The following is a 15,108-nucleotide window of genomic DNA, read 5'->3' as shown; positions in this document are numbered from 1 at the left end:
CCAAAAGTTGTTTGATTTTATCTAACATACGAGTTTTACTTAGATCAATAAAAGCTATCAAACAAAATATGTAATATTTAACCACAAATTTGCACATTTTTTTAGATATGATTTACTACATTTTGAGATAAAATTTACTGTTTCAAATAATATTGCAAAACAAACTATAATTTGAATTTGCAAAGTTTTCACAACACAAACAGCTTTTCTGAAGAATTTGATATGGATGTCATTCTCATGACATGAAAGCTCTAAGTGTAGCAGAAATATTTACTTTTTTTATTTTATTTTTTTTTTTTAAATGTCATTTTGATTCCATCAAGCCTGTGTCAGAAGAGGGTTTAGAATAAAAATATGAATAAAAATTTAACCTTTAATTCAATTTTATAATATTTAAAACTAATAATCATGATAAAATAAGAGATAATTCAATATTCATTTAAAAGTAAAATTTAATAAATATGGATTTGTATTTATGACACTATTTCTCTTGTAATCAATATCCATGTTTACTCTGCGATAAAAAGGATAATGCGACCAATTTATCCATATTTAATGATATAAAAATTTATAGAATAAATGGTGTTTCCAAATAGATTAGCTGCATCTGGCTTTTAAGCCTGTAATATTACTAAAGAAAAAATAAAACTTATTTAAATCCTTTTCAATTAACTCACCTTGTAGTGCCAAATATTCTGTCACACAATATAAAACCTCTGAGGTATAAAACTTGTCCATATTGCTAAATGTATATAGGGAAACATATGGGAGATTAAGAATTGCTTTTAGTACTGAATAATATAGTTTTAAGAAAAAAGTAAATGCAACCATGTTATAATTTATCAGATATTTTAATTACTATAATAAAAAAAATGATAATGTTATGAAAAATATTATATATATATATATATATATATATATATATATATATATATATATATATGTCTGTGTGTGTGTGTGTATACTATTCATAAATTAGGCACAAGGGCAGAACTTAGAAGGGAAGAAAGTAGCTGATTATTATCAAATCCCAGTTCTTGAATGGTACTTTATATCATTGATGTTGGAAGGATGACAAGCAAAGTTGACCTCAGAAGGATCTACACACAGAACACAAAATACTGGAATGAATACTGCAAGGCATTTTTCTTTTTCCTAATATTCTTGCAATTCTGCCAAAACCACTACTGTCATATGGTAATGCACACACAGTATCTTACAATACAATGCAACAAAAATGATAGCTGCTTCTGAAGTTTGATGTCATTTGGAAAAAATCATCTCAGCTTGTTTATATATTTACTTTTAAGAAATATGGGAAAAGAAAAAAGTTGGAGAACAAATACTACTTTAAGAATTGAGAAGACCTCAGTTTAATGTGATCCTGTTTCTGTCACTTACATAATAGTATCATAGATAAAGAACTGGTATATTGATATATACTTTATTTATTTTATAGTAACTTTAGTTGCATTCAAAGAAATGGATATAACTTAGATCTACAATGTTAAAGAAAATTTAATAACCTTATTTTTTAATAGATATTGAACAAAGTGAAACCTGCCATTTAAAGTTGAATCAATGTATCAATGTAACCCCTAATGGAGTGCAAATATTCAACATCCTAACACTCAAATTAACTCACTACAAAACATATTTATTACTCTAACTGAGCTTATACTTAGTTATTGCATTCAGAAAACCTGAATAGGGAATATGGTATCAGATTTAAATATAAAATTTTGTTCTAATGTATAAAAGCATGCACTTACTGGGTATATTGCAAGAGTTAAGAAAAAAAGTACAACAGTTGTGAAGTAACAAGTTTCTTGGATATAAGAGGCAACAATAAAAGATTTGTTGGCAAAGTGCTAGGAATTTCTTTATCAGTTGGATATTATCCATATGGCAGTGGTGAATCAGTTTAGGTGTTCATCTGCTCATCAAATAAGGTTATGTGCAAATAACTCAATGGATGAAAATGTGACAGGGGCTACTTATCTAAATCCTGCCAAAAGTACATAACCAAATCACTAAATTTTAGATTTTGTATGAAATAGTTACTATATCAGTCAGTATCTGATCAAATTTCTATTGGTTCATGAACTAAAGATATATACTTATTTATCTTATGAAGTAGAATAATGAACTTGGTGCCACAAATACATAATGAATCTCAAGCCTAATTTAGCAGTTGCATCTTGTGTATGTGTGCACGCATGTGTGTGTATGTGCATATGCATGCATGTGAGACTGTACACAGATACTATAACTTTTAGAAGAAGTATTTCTAAAAACAAAATATTTGATACATTTAACCCTTTAGCATTCAGGTTTCTTTGCCCATTGTGGTGCTTATTGATTGACGTTGGTTTGAATTAATCATGCCTTATCTTGTTGCTTTGAGATTTCAATAATGTGATTGTTTACTTTCAGAATGACATTGCAGGGTATGTAGGAGAGGCTGGATCTGGCCACTTTGACCATCAAACAGGTAGAATATTTTAGATGAATACGGCTAGTTTAAATGCTGAAGAGTTAAATAATCTAGTATTTATTAGACTTGCTTTGTGTTGTGCTGTGTAGGAACTGGCAAACCAAAGAAGAGCCCCAATATTTCCTTTGCATCTCATAAATGGTAACTAAAAGAGGTTGAGATAGGATTTGCACTCTGACCTCATAAAACTCTTACAAGCAATGATTACCCAAACAGATCCATGAATTAGAGGGTTGTCCCCTGAGTGATGCAAAGGTGTCACCAACAAGAGTAGTAGGGAATCACTAACAAATAGAGGATGAAGTGAGGCACTGTTACAGCACATGCCCCCATACTACTACTAGGTAATGGTCTCCTTTGGTCATGAATGACCATGGGATTGCACCTATAAAGTTCACATCCAAGGCACAAGTCCGGGCAAGGTTGTTTATGGAAGACCAACAGTCACCCATACATACTAGCCTCCCCTCTCCACACCACTGGGGTTATCTAAGGGTATATATATATATATATATATATATATATATATATATACACACATTCATTATGTAAGCACAGGCATGGCTGTGTGGTTAGGAAGCTTACTCCCCAGCCACAAGGTTCCAAGTCCAGATGCACTGCATGGTACCTTTAGCAAGTGTCTTCTGCTATAGCCGTGGGCAGATTGAAGCCTTATAATTGAATTTGGTAGGCAGAAGTTTCCATCATGTGTATACATGTGCGTGTGTAAGTGCTTATGCCTCCTAACACAGAGAAGGAAATATGTGTGTGTGTGTGAGAGAGAGAGAGAGAGAGAGAGAGAGAGTAGAAGAGAGAAAGATTATAATTTTTCTGGATCTGAATAATAAGAATTTAAATAAAGAAAAAATCAAAAACACCTGAGATTCTTCACAAGGACAATGACTATACAATAGAAAATTATTTAATAAGAAATATTGATTGATTTGGCATATTGAATGCCAGTTAATTGTGTCTAATTTATTGCTTGCATACAAAACAAATGATAATGGATTCTTTATAAAAATAATCAAGACGTTTTATATTTCCAAGTAAACATGAGCAAAAAAAAAAATAATAATAAATAATAATGGAAGATGTTTTGAAAATTCTGAGACATAACATAGACCAAATTAGTGGAATGTATAAAAGGCGAACTTGAATGAAGAAATTAAGAACTTGAATGAAGAATTAAGGAATCAACTGTAGGTATTTCTTAAAAGTTATTTCTGAAAGCACACACGTGTCTTATGTATTGTGTATGCTTTATTTATTTAATATAAGTAAGCCATGGAGTTACATACAATCCTCTATATAAAACAAGAGTCAGTCTTAGATATGTAGCAGATATGATGAAAGGTAATCTCACATATTAATGTATGTTTAGCCAACACTCAGAAGTCAGAATAACCTAGTAATTTGTACTGCTAATAGTTTTAGGTGTCTTACATAGTCACGTACAAAGATAAACACATACGTGACCTCCTCACCTTTCACCTAAGGGTACATCAAGGATGTGACTGCTGAATAGGAAGAGCTGAATAGACTAGAGCAGCATGAAATAGTGTACTTTACTCAAGGATACAACTAACTACCGGGTCAGGGATTGAACCCATAATGCAACATGCACTCAAAACCATGATTATTAGGCTACATGCCTTCATATGTTTATATGGAGAGGGAGAAGGAATTATTAGTGGAATAACTCTAAGATATAGTGAATATTCCTTAGATAGCAGTAAGCCCCCAAGAATTAAAATTCTCTCTGGAAATAACCAATAAAGACATGAAGAAAATAAAAGGTGAAAATATTTTTTAAAAACATGAAAGAATTCTGGAACAATGTCGAGTTTTAATTGCAAAATCTAATTCTAAATATCAAGAAAATCTAATAAAAGATACTTTTAATGAATTGTTTGCTGACAATGAATCTAAAATAGAAAGTAAATTAAGAAACCTATGTTATAATTTGGAGGCAATTTCCCTTTGTGTTTACTATAAATAAATAAATATGATTGATCTAATTAGTAAATAAAGCATAATCAGAAGGATTTAGAAGAATACACTCATATAAGACCACAAAGTGAAATTATGTATTTATACTCTAATATACTAATAGCTCACAGGAAAGAACAACAAATTTAAATAAACCCTGATCATATTCAAAGAAAAATAATAAGCTTATAATTGAAGCCAACATATTTTATTAGTGAAAATTGGCAACAAATGTATAGATATACAAGCAATTATGAAAATAAACTTTAAAATCAATTGAACCTAATCTAAATTTTAGTACAACTTTATATGGTCTCATAAATCAATTAAGAAATATGAAATCTAGCCAAAATTACTAATGATCACAGTAACAAACATTGTGTACAGTGATTAAATAGCAATTGTGTTTGATAGAAACTGAAAAAGTTTGATTTATAGAGAAGACTTAAAGTTTGATTGTGAGATAATGAAATTATAAAGAAACAAGGAAATATATCTGAATAACAGTTAGAAGATACATTTAACAATTACAACATGCAACATAAAACCTATTACAAGCTAGCAAAGAACCCAGCTAAAAATAATAGCCAAATCACCTGCAAATAAAATTCTTCTATCTTTAGCAATTTTAAGAAAAAAAGGGAAAGAATGAATTAGATAATGTAGTCCTAGATACTTATAAAAAAGATGAGCTAACCATGGAATACATTTGATCATAGTTCTGCTCAATCAGAGTTGATCTGGAGCTAAACAATAACAACAGTTATGCAGTCACAAACACCAGATTATTATCTAGTTCTGACAAGGTGGATAAGATATATTGCTGAAAAGCAACACCAGTTAAGTTTTACAACAGTTCCCTTATATAATGCTTTGAAAGCATCTCCCAGCTAGTTCAGACAGTAATGCACAAGACTCTTTATCTCAGGGTTGTAGGTTCATGCATCACATTGGGCGAATATTAAACATGTCAATCAGAATATACTACAATTTTCAATCTAGTAACTTATTGTCCAATAAAGATAAAGCGACATTTGTAGGATTGAAAACCCCAAAGTTGTTTGTACCTAGACTTTATAGTTCCATTACTAGATTAATTGCACCATACAAATTACATAGTGAGCTAACAAGGGAGCTTTTAAGTGGTTGCCTAACTTGCTAGAAAGAGCAGCAAAATCTATCATCTTAGGGAAAGCCACATTGTACAATACAATGCTGGGTATGCAAAATGAGTAAAGGCATATGGCTTAGTGGTTAGTGTATTCAGGTTGTGACTGTAAGGTCAGGAGTTCAGTTCTGGGCAGTGTGTTGTGTCTTTGATCAAGACACTTTATTTCCCATTGCTCCAGTCAAATCAGCTGGCAAAAATTGAGTTATACTAGTAATTCAAAGGGTCAGCCTTGTCACACTGATTCTCCCTGAGAATCTATCTTGAGGATACGCATGTCTCTGGAGGGCTTAGCCACTTGCATGTTAATTTCATGAGCAGGTTGTTCCATTGATTGAATCAACTGGAACACTTGTCATGAAAGATGGACAGTTCCAATTATACGAAAAGATAGTATTTCACATTCAAAATGTTTCCGCTCATTTTCTATACATGTGTGCTATATTTATGTATGTGTGTGTGTGTATATATATATATATATATATATATTGAAGTCATGTATCGTCTTGACCTTCGAAACGTGGAGTAGATGAAACTAAGGCGACTGAAGAAGGGGAATTTTCCTTGTTTTGTATGTCCTGTACTCTATTTCTTCGTTGTTTAAAAGAAATGTCCATTTCCTTGGTTTTGTGTTTATGTTTTCGTTTCTCATTGTGTTCGACGTTTTTTTGGTGTCCTGTACCCATATATGCATGTATATATACATGTAGAAGTAGGTACGTACATATATGTATATATGCATATGTTTTATTTCTTAATTTATTATATATATATATTCTAGCAGAATTGCCCGGCGATGCTCGGGGCTGAATTGCTTGAAAGTACTGTTAATGATTGCACTGAATTATGATGATGATTCAGGCAAATATTGATATAAGTTTACGGCGAATGAATGTATTTGTAAGTGTATAGAAAGCCGTGTAAAGGGGTTCCTACCCCCTCGTAGAATGGTGTAAGAATTGAATACGAGGTTGCCTTGAAAAGAGCCATGTTATTGTTCTCATAATTGTAAGAATTTGATAGTCGTGGAAGGTGGTGTAAAACGTTCGCAGGTGAATAGGGTCTCTTCGTTTTCCACAAACGGCAGCGGATGTGCTGTTACAAAACTTCATGCTGTGTTAAAAGAGAATGGATGCCCTATGTAGGCAAGAGGGGAATGAAGCATGGGTAAGTAAATATGGGTAGTTTATAAAATATAGAACAATAGCATCTACTCACCATGTGTCAGACCGGCAAGAAACTGTAATGGTGCTGAATAGATGAATCACAACACAGTGGTGGAGATGTTTTCATTGATGGGCGTTATGATTAAATTTGTTGTTGTATAAAATGATCTGTTGCTTAGTTTCCAAAGTGTATGTTGCGATCGTGTTGTCACTTATGTAAACTTTAACAGTGAGAGTGTAGATGTAGGGGGTAGATGTGTCATGTACGTTGGATATAGAAGATGAGGCTGGTGGTTTGATGATGAATGGATAGAAATAGAGGTGAGTGAAGGACAGGTGTTGGTTAAGTGTGAATTAATGTCATATCTACACATAAAATACAAAGTTATATATTGATATCACTAGTGATAACAATACTCAAAATATATAACAGACTGGAATTGTAGGCCTGTCTCTTGCAATTTTGATCAATTGGATCTTGTCCTCCCTCTTGTATAGAAGTGTACGGCTGCAGCAAAATTCATTTTTGGACTTTCTTCTATCGAAGGCATTTTAACAAAAATGCTTCCGTAAAGACGGTAAAAATATTGTCAATTTCCCCAAACAGGGACACAATTCAACTTTTAAACAATAACCAAAGCCCCTTCTCCGAAAGAGGAAGGGTTACGGTTTACAATTATTTAACAAATGCAACACAACAACGTTTCCCTGACGAGGAACCAACAAACGTGATTACAATAGTCAAACAGTAATAATAATAACAACAAACCTTTTTAATTTATCCCCATTTATGTGAAACCACTTATTCAAGTTCAAGTCATTGATGCAATTTAATACGAATTGCTAATACACGCACACACATAATAAGGGTGAAAAATTGAATATTAATTTGATTAATATGAATTGAAAACCAGTGGTGTAGCATATAAGACCATAGCGGATCTTCCTCTAGCAAAAAGGATGACCAGTATTAATGGCTCATCCCTGTTATCTAATACTTTCACTTTAATAGTTTCACACTTGCAAAGAGAAAGTAGGAGAAAGTGTGTTGGTAATAGCAGGAGTAAACCACTTGAAATCAGAGAGGCAAATCGTAAAATATTGAGTTTTCTCGAATTTTTGCTTAATTGGGGGTGAAATTGAAAAAACTTTACATGCCATGACCCAATTGAATCTACTTGGAAAAATCATAGGTAAATTCCAATTGAAGAAATTCTATATTGTAGAATTGTATTAAAAAGAAACATGGGAACAGGCAGAGAAAATCTGCCTTTTATCATAAGATATATATATATATATATATATATATATATATATATATATATATATAGAGAGAGAGAGAGAGAGCGAGCGAGTTTGTGTGTGTGTGTGTGTGTGTGTGTGTGTGTTGAGCTGAACTGAAAAGCCTGATTGAAGGCCTAGCCTTCCAAGTTCTTTTACAGGGCTTAGTAAAACTGCAGGGCTGCTGCAATAAATGTGTGAACGTGAGAGGGGAATATGTTGAATAAAATCATAACTGATTCTCCTGTATTTTCTTTTACCCAAAGTTAGGAACTTTTCAGCACCCCACCTCACGCATACACATACGTATGTATAATATACACACATATAAACACACACACACACACAGGCATGCATTTACATGCATGTACAATAGACATTTACATACTTCAACAGTATTTCTGTCAACCAAATTCCGCTCAGCATACTTCAAAGCTAAAGCTATGCTAGATGTCACTCACTTGAGATGCCACAATTAGACATTGAATCTGGAATCCTTGGCTACAAACCTAACTTCTAAACCACCTAATGACATCTTTGCTCATTATAAACAAGAAAGTAAAATAAAATTTGGTATTTCTTTCAAGCTACTAACCCATTAATTTGAGGAGCACAGCATCAGCAAAAACTAGGGCATCCAGCTGCAGAAACACTGTCAGATCAGACTGGAGCCTGGTGCAGCCTCCTGGCTTCCCAGACCCCGGTTGAACCGTCCAACCCGTGCTAGCACGGGAAATGGATGTTAAACGATGATGATGATGATGATATATATATATATATACACCAAGAAAATGTGCACATAACACAATGAAGGAATTTCTACATAGTTGCTTAATCTATTAGACATAGTAGCTAAATCTTCCTCAAAGCAAACTTTACTATCTTAAAAAAATGAGTTGCATCAGATAATGGTAACCGTAGATACTACGTCTGAAAACATAATGGGAACATCCTTGACCATAATTTTACTGGATCACAGACTGAGCCAGCACAAAACAACAAAAACAACAGCAACACAACTCATGCATGTACAATTTTTAACAGCACAACATATATGCATATATATAAATACACATTCATACATATATAAAATGTTGATAGAAAATATTTGTTGGGCCATACCAGTGTGGAAATATAAACCACATCATCAGCAATCTGTCCGAACATGTCTGCAAAGTATCACCTTCCTATATGGCATGAAAAGAAAAGATGATATAGAAGGCTATTTGTAGGTAAAGGTGTGATAGAAACAATGTACCCCACACCTTTAGAAATAAGGAATATAAATGAAGCATTCCAATAAAAACATTGATCTATTGCAAACACAAGAGACCTGATATTGTTATCTTGGACAAGAAGTAATATAATGTATTGTTATAGAGGCCAGCTGACTAGTTGCCAGACAGATGTAAACGTCTATTTAAACTTGTAAAATAAAACATTTATGCAAAATTGAGGCAGAACTCTTGGAATTTATATGCTAGCTATAAATTCTCGTTTATTACCAGTGCCATCACCATCACCACCACCACCACCACTACCATGATCACCATCATCACCAGGGTATTGGGCTGTGTTAAAATAGGCTTACATAGAAACCTAGAAAGCCAAGACCTGTTTGGTAGAAGTCCTAAGAAAGACTCATTTATATACAACAGATGTAAGTTATTAGTGTTAAAATGAAGATGAGTAAAACATTCCAAAGAATCTCAACATTATTTAATTAAAGGAACATATATCCATCCATTTCATGTGCACATACATGCATATAGTAAAAAGATAAAAATAAATTCAAATTATTAGTACTGCCTAAATAAAACAAAGGTAAATTAACAGTTCTTGAAGAATCTGAGAATAATTATCTTTAAAAAAGTCACTCTTTGATAAAACAAAAAGAAACCCCTAAATGGAAATTTAATTATCACAAACTTAGTTTCAATATTCTACAGCCAGAAATACTTTAACTCATTAAACAATTTTCAACAGAAATTTAATTAGTAATATAAGGATACAAGCTCACAAAATATAATTTGGAAAATAGAAAGAATTGGATAGAGAAGAATCTATTCCAGTCTGAGAATAATTCTAAGAATAATTGTGCATGGCTATTATGGTATTAAGACATTTCAAGACACCAATAAATCAGTAGTAAGAAAATACTGACAATATAGAAAGTTTTAATTGTTTTAAAGTTATATTAATAACTAAACAATTCTAACATAAAACAAATCAGAAGTATTTCTAGAGAAAAGTGACTGCTAAAGTGCTGCCTGCATATCTAGGTTTGGCCTTTCATTCATTAAACAGGCACAGGAGATATATTGGTTTATTTTCTATTTGTGGCATTAAAAGAAAAAAAAAATATTTAAATTGTATGCTATAATTTGATCCTCTGTCAAATTCAACACTACTCTTCAAGGTCACTTGACATGCAAGAAATAGCAGCTATATTTTCCTTAACCCTTTTGTTACTGTATTTATTTTGAGGTGCTCTGTGTTTCTTTCAATTACTGTAAATATAACAAAGAATGTAGTAAAATAACTTCATTATCATTCTGCTAGTGTTAGGAACATAAATTGTGACTAAGGTTTTTGGTGGAAGATTTTAATTCAAAACTTATGAAAACAAGACATTTGTACTCAGAGCCAGAGCCGGTTTCAGCTGGGTTGGTAATGAAAGGGTTAAATCACTCACTAAAAACTTCAGCCTTCACTCAGAATTAAAGATAACTTAGTAGCATGTACCAAGCTGTTGCTACTTGTTTTAGGTAACCATGAAGTTGCTAGGAGATACCAAACCTTCACAGTTCTCCTGTCTTTGACCTGAGAGAACCTTCCGGTTGTGATGGCTGAAAGAGGAGAGAGAGTGACAGAAAGATGGCACATGCTTTATCAACTCCACAGTGATACTTGAACCTTGAGTGCAGATAGCCAGTACAAATATTACAACACATTCTATTGAATACTCTAATGACTACCAAAGAATTAATCTAACAGTTAAAAAAAAGGCAGTAAAACACATTGGATAATGAAGTTCCTATTCTCATACATCTGCCCATCCTGGACAGAATGGGCTACACAACAAAAGCTGTTATTTCATTTGCCTTTATAAAAGCAATGTTGCCAAGTGTTATAAAACAGGCACAATTTTATCATATAAAACACAATGAACATGTACTAAAACCGAGATCTACAAAATAGATAGGGAAGAGATTATCGTTATCATCACATTTATATATTATAATTTTATTAGGTTCACAGAAAGAAAAATATTGCATAGAAATTTTGAAAAATATTGTTGTCATTGGTGGTTGTGGTAGTAGCAGCAACATCGTTGTCATCACTTAACACCCACTTTCCTGACTAGTTTGAATGGATTATCATCATCCAAGTTATTTTATATTAGGAGCAATTGTCATCATAGTTGGATTTAGGACCACATACAACTTTTATGTTCCATTTTTTAGCGTTGTTTCTAGGGCTAGATGCTCTTCTTAATACCAGAACCATTTTGAAGGGTGTTTTGAGTGCATTTCATTCTGACAAAAATTCTAGAGAAGTTATATTTCCCTTGGTAAGATGAAAGAGTCATCTCTGTCCAACTGGCTCTGAGCATTCACCAACCACTTTACAGAGTGTGTTGACTGCATTTTAACATGGCACCAATGGTTTCTTTCTCCCCAGCAAAACTAAGAAGTTCTGTCTACTCTGTGTTGTCTCCATTCATCCCTATTCATCCCTACAATCACTATTCACTTCATATACAAAGAAATGAAGTGAGCATGCTACACCTGATTAAAGTGAGCATGCTACACTTGACTAAAGTGAAATGTGTTTCTACAATGTTGTTAAGAATAGACATTAAAAAACAGATCACAATTTTACTATTTTAATTAAGTTTAATTTTCATTATGTTTAAATGGATGTGTAGGTGCAAGGCTCCGTTGTGGCCAGGGTATTGCATTCACAATTATGAGATCATGGTTCTGATTCCCAGACCGGGCAGTGCACTGTGTTCTTGAGCAAAGCACTTCATTTCATGTTCTGCAACAACTTCAACAGCTGATGTCTGACACACTATGCACCTGTATATGGAATGTTGATTAGATGGAGAGAGTGAGCTTGTGTGCAGTATAAACATTTGAACACTTTAAACAAATCCCCTGAGTACATAATTCAGCAAGAAGTTGCTGAGTCTTCAACTGTCATTTATGACAGGCGAGTCCATGTTTAACTAGAGTCTAACATGCATGTATTGAACCAATTAAAAGCACAGAGCTGCCAAAAAGTCTAATTGATAGTACATATGTAGTGAACAGGTAAACTCATTAGTGTTTCAAAAAATATGCAAGAAATTTAACTCCAAAATTGCAATTAATTAAAAATTGAATGGGAGTATGTAACGGGGAAGGAAATTGATGTTTGTTAAATATGGTAACAACTCTGACAAGCCTTGTCTAAGCATAATCTTACCAATACTAGCTTGATAACAAGAAATGGAGAGATAAATTATGGTCAAGTACACTAAGGGAGACTTGTAGTGTTTGCATACCTTTAGGATTATAAATTAAAAAAAAACAACTTTTGCTTCATTATTTTCTGTATTATTTTTGGTTTCTTAATTATACATTTACTGCAATATCAGACTCTACTCTGATGAATGATACCACCATAATGTACTTCGCCAGCTGATTAATATGCATTAGTAATTATTTCTGTCTAGGAGGAAAGGAAAAGCAAGAAATCATACTTAAAAAAATGCTAAATTCCACACATAACTTTATTTTTTAAGGAGACAAAGAAAAACAAAATAGCAACAACAAATATTTTTCTTATTCTTAAATAACTAATCTTATGATGAAATCATTATAGTTTGTTAAACATAAAATAAGTTGTTTTAATTTTTGTTTAGACCATTTTAGTGTGCACGTGTCTGAGTGTTCTTTTTCTTTTTTGAAATATTTTAATCTTAAGATTTTTGTGTAGTTCACAGAAATAATATTTATATACAGTGAAAGAAAAATTATTTTTTCTTGCTTTTATTTGGCAACTAATTTAATTTTTGAGGCTATACAACAATACACATATGAAGAGAAAGAGAAAGAAAATCCTTGAAAAATTTTTCTTTTTAAATGTTGATCTTTTACAGATGTCAATTTTTAAAAATCTATTTTTCTTTCCCTGCAGAGAAAATTAAATCATGATTACCTAAGTACCAGCAAAATTGCTCATTTGAAAAATAACAGAAGGAAGGGGAAAAAATGAGTTGGAGTAAAGTCAAAACATTGTAATATTTCATATAAAGTCTATTATTTTTCTCTCATACTCCAATAAATATTTCTGCATTATAAATAGATATTTCTGTATTATAAATAGATATTTTTGTATTATAGAATGAAATGACCATGCAGCTGGTATTTAATATATTGTCACAAACATTAAATCAATTGCAGTATGTTATCAGCTACTAACCACTCAAGACATAATCTACAAATTGAACCAAGAGTAGCTGTACATGGTTGCACAATCTGCTAGAAATAACAAGCAAGGCTTCCATATATCATACCGTATTTTCCCTATCCACCAAATAATGAAGGACACAGTAGTTAATACAGTCTTTGGTATATAAAACAACTGGAAGGTTATGGCTAGAATACATTTCCTAACAGGTTTGCTTGATCAAAGCTGAACTGAGGCTCAACAATAACATCAAGCTAGTTACTAATATCACCATTGTCTTATGTTTGGACATTCTATTTCTCTAAGTTTCATTTGTTTTCTAGATTCACAATATTTATCCAGTATTTGTTACTTTCATTAATGTTATCAATATTCTTACAGTTCCTTTTACTTCCACCTATATTTACATTTGTCTGTATAAAGGAAAAATATAAAACTTTCATCGCACATACCTCTGACAGACCCTTTACTGTTGCATCATAGCAACTACCTCAACATATATAGAAAATCATTTATTTCTTTTTTTTCTGTGTATATTTTTTACCACTACTAACAGTTAACCCTTTCATTACTGTATTTATTTTGAGATTCTCTGTTTTCTCTTAATTATTTAAAATATAACGAAGAATTTAGTAAAATAACTTAGTTACCATTAATTTAGTGTTAGGAACATTAATTGTGACTAAGGTTTAGTGAAAAATTTTAATTCAAAACTTATGAAAACAAGACATTTGTACTACAGAGCCAGTTTCAGCCAGGTTAGTAATGAAAGGGTTAAGGGCATTTTTTTCTGTGCATCAACAAATCATTTATTCAAATGAACAGGTCTTTTCTCAAAATTCATATACAACATTATACAAAATATAATCTTTGTTTCCTTAAAACCACAATCAGAGTTTTGTTTTAAAGTATGACTAAGCTCAAATTTAATATCATCATACTACCTTTTACATTCAAAAAGTAATTCTTTGATATAATAACAGTAAAATGTTTCCATTTCTAGAGTGTTTACTTCTTTCTTAACCCCTTGAGGTTCTGCTTGCTTGATTGAACTAAAAACTCATCTCTACATTTGCAATGTTTTATAAGGTTCAACACTGGAAACAACTAGGAAACTAAAGTAAAGCAAATAATTCCATCATGCAAGCCTTCTAGGTGCTGAATTATGTCTTTTGACCTTTCTATTGTTTTATTTTCCTAGGTGATATCCAAGGAGAGGAAAGAAAATGATTTACTCTGAAACAGCTGTTTAATGTGCTAAAGGAAAGTGTACAATAAGATACCTTTATTAGATGAAAAATAATAGATAAAAAAAAAGAGAAAAGATATTAAAACTGAACAGATTCAAAAATATAAAACTTCCATGGGTGAGGTGATCTGCCTAAAGGAGACAGAGAGAAAAGAAATTAACATTTCCAAATAACATTTGAAAAGAAATCAAATGTTATTCCTATATGTGAGGCAGGCCATTTAAATGGCATTTAGCTTTGCTTATATATATATATATATATATATTATAATAATAAAGTGTTTATCAAGCTATC

General features: G+C 32.0%; 1 protein-coding gene across 2 annotated transcripts in view; it reads right to left on the bottom strand.

Moving 5' to 3' along the window:
- Positions 1–15,108, bottom strand: part of LOC115209141 (protein TANC2) — a 1,073,170-nt gene that overhangs the window by 749,801 nt on the left and 308,261 nt on the right. The window contains exon 3 of one of the 2 annotated variants that reach the window (XM_036501213.1): positions 9,227–9,291. The exons of the other annotated variant lie outside the window; for it this stretch is intronic. The gene's annotated coding sequence lies outside the window, so the exon portion shown is untranslated. The remainder of the gene's footprint in view (positions 1–9,226; positions 9,292–15,108) is intronic. 2 annotated transcript variants of the gene reach the window in all.

This window comes from Octopus sinensis, linkage group LG3 (assembly GCF_006345805.1).
Source record: "Octopus sinensis linkage group LG3, ASM634580v1, whole genome shotgun sequence".
NCBI classification, from domain to species: Eukaryota; Metazoa; Mollusca; class Cephalopoda; order Octopoda; family Octopodidae; genus Octopus; species Octopus sinensis.
The sequence above is the reverse complement of the archived record's forward strand: the minus strand, read 5'-3'. Positions and strand labels throughout refer to the sequence as shown.